Genomic DNA, 2099 nt, shown 5'->3' on the forward strand with positions numbered 1-2099 from the left:
ACAAAAGGGGATGGAGACGAAGCAGGACTTTCACAACTGGTGCAAGATTAAGACCACATATTTCCAGCGTTTCAAAGGCACAGTGTCCATGGTTCATTGTGGTGGGTATTTGGATTGTGTGAATAAAGCATGCAATTGAGAGCGTGGTAAAAAACTCCATATTTTTTGAAGGATCTGCAACCAATCCTCTCATCTGTGACACCATTGGTGTTGGATTCAAGTGTCAGTTTTGCAAGAATGCTCCATTGTGTTGTGCCATCTACGGGGCCAAGATGTACTATTTTCTTCCATGGGATGGAGAGGCTGGTAGAGTTGCAGTACATATTGGCATGCACACACATCCAATGCAGGAAGGGATACAAAGGAGTTCAGTCAACCGTTTCAAAGATGCAATGCAAATAGAGACTGTAAGAAACTCATTTGCAACTCTAAAGCATGTTCAAATGACAGTGTTTAAGGATTTTATCACAAGCACTTTACTTGATCCGAACTGCAAGAATACTCAACTGGATGAGACTAGCTTGCGGGAGTTACTACGACATGTGCAACTTGCAACTAGCCTCAGGAGGTATGAAAATATTATTACATACTTTTCAATAATATCTCTCTTACATTTTGTTTTATTTAGGATAAAATCTTGGATGTGTGAATCTCAAGAGGGGAAACTCCAATAAAAAATCAACTCAATCCTTGAACTAAAATGGATTTATCCCTACGAGTTTATCCACCTTATCAAGCCAGATTTCCAATTAGCATTTAAAGAGTTGTGCAAACAATGGCAGGTTGTACCTTCTGAAGAAGAGCACAAGGCAAAAACAAACAAGATCTGAATGTGGTGGCATAAAAATAGCCATACTGACGTAAGTTGTCTACCACAACTTGAGTCATGGTTGGGGTGGTGGGAAGTTAGAATGTTCCAATGGGGACATCACTCTTTTCAGATTGGTTTTTCATTTTTTCCTCTCTTTTTATTGCTTTTTAATATCATCTTTTTATAAGGATCAACTACTTAAAGATCTTGCATACACCCCAACTTTGAATCTCTCAGAGAGTAAATATTGGAGCTGGCATTCCTCTGAGGCAGGGAAAGGGAAAATGAGTTTATATGAAGCATGTCTATCAAATTTGATACACGTTGTAGAGCAGCCTTCAAAAGCCTTGGCATTTGAGGAAGGAAGATACATGGGAACAGGACTTTCAGTTGAGATGTTACAAGAAGAAAGTGACTCCACCAGCACAAACAGTGGCAACTGCAGTGGAGGAAGTGGTCTGTGGAACATCTATGGAGTACACTCCCCGGGCTTCTATTGGTGATATGAAGACCGTCCGCTCAAAGCGTCGCTTTTCCTTTGTTGGTGAAGATGTTAGCACAGATCTTGGAGCAAAAAGCTCTCACAAGCTTGATGTTGAGTATCATTCTGCTCCAAGACATCACCCCCGAACCGAGCCATCTCAAGTGGCTGATGAAGAAAGTGCATCACAGCAAGTTGAAATTGCTTATCGTAGCATAGAGCCGAAGCAATGGGCAATCCATCGAGTGCCAACAAAATCAAATGTAAGGTGTGTGGGGATGCTTCCGAGAGGCAAGTGTTGGGCTTGGATCCGTGGTGACAAGTCTGCTTCTATTCCAACCCCATATTTCTATGGGGAACGAAAGCAAGTAGAATTTTCAAGATGGTGTTGGTTATATTGCTACAACATTGATGTCAACCATACAAAGTGGCTTGAAAACACTATAGAGACTAAACCTGATGCAGTACCTAAAGAATGACCGGTTGCTAATGGGGTTGCGCTCACCTCGGATGAGATTGAAAACCTTGAGAAATTTGGTTTTAATCTTGAAAGGTAAGGCAGTTAAATTTATTGGTACCATCTCCAAGTAGAAGCAAGGTAAAATAAACTTGGCTCAAACACTTGAGTATGAGATTCTCTCCACAAAGTACATCATTGCGTTTGCAAAGGAGTACATAGTCAAAACAAAAGGTGGAGAGTACATAATTGCCATTTAAGACTTTCCTTCTTGCACATGTCCAAACTTTACGAAATGCGAGGAATATGGGAAGGCATATGCTTCTTGCAAGCATATGTACTACATCTTT

Source organism: Selaginella moellendorffii, unplaced genomic scaffold (assembly GCF_000143415.4).
Source record: "Selaginella moellendorffii unplaced genomic scaffold, v1.0 SELMOscaffold_47, whole genome shotgun sequence".
NCBI classification, from domain to species: domain Eukaryota; kingdom Viridiplantae; phylum Streptophyta; class Lycopodiopsida; order Selaginellales; family Selaginellaceae; genus Selaginella; species Selaginella moellendorffii.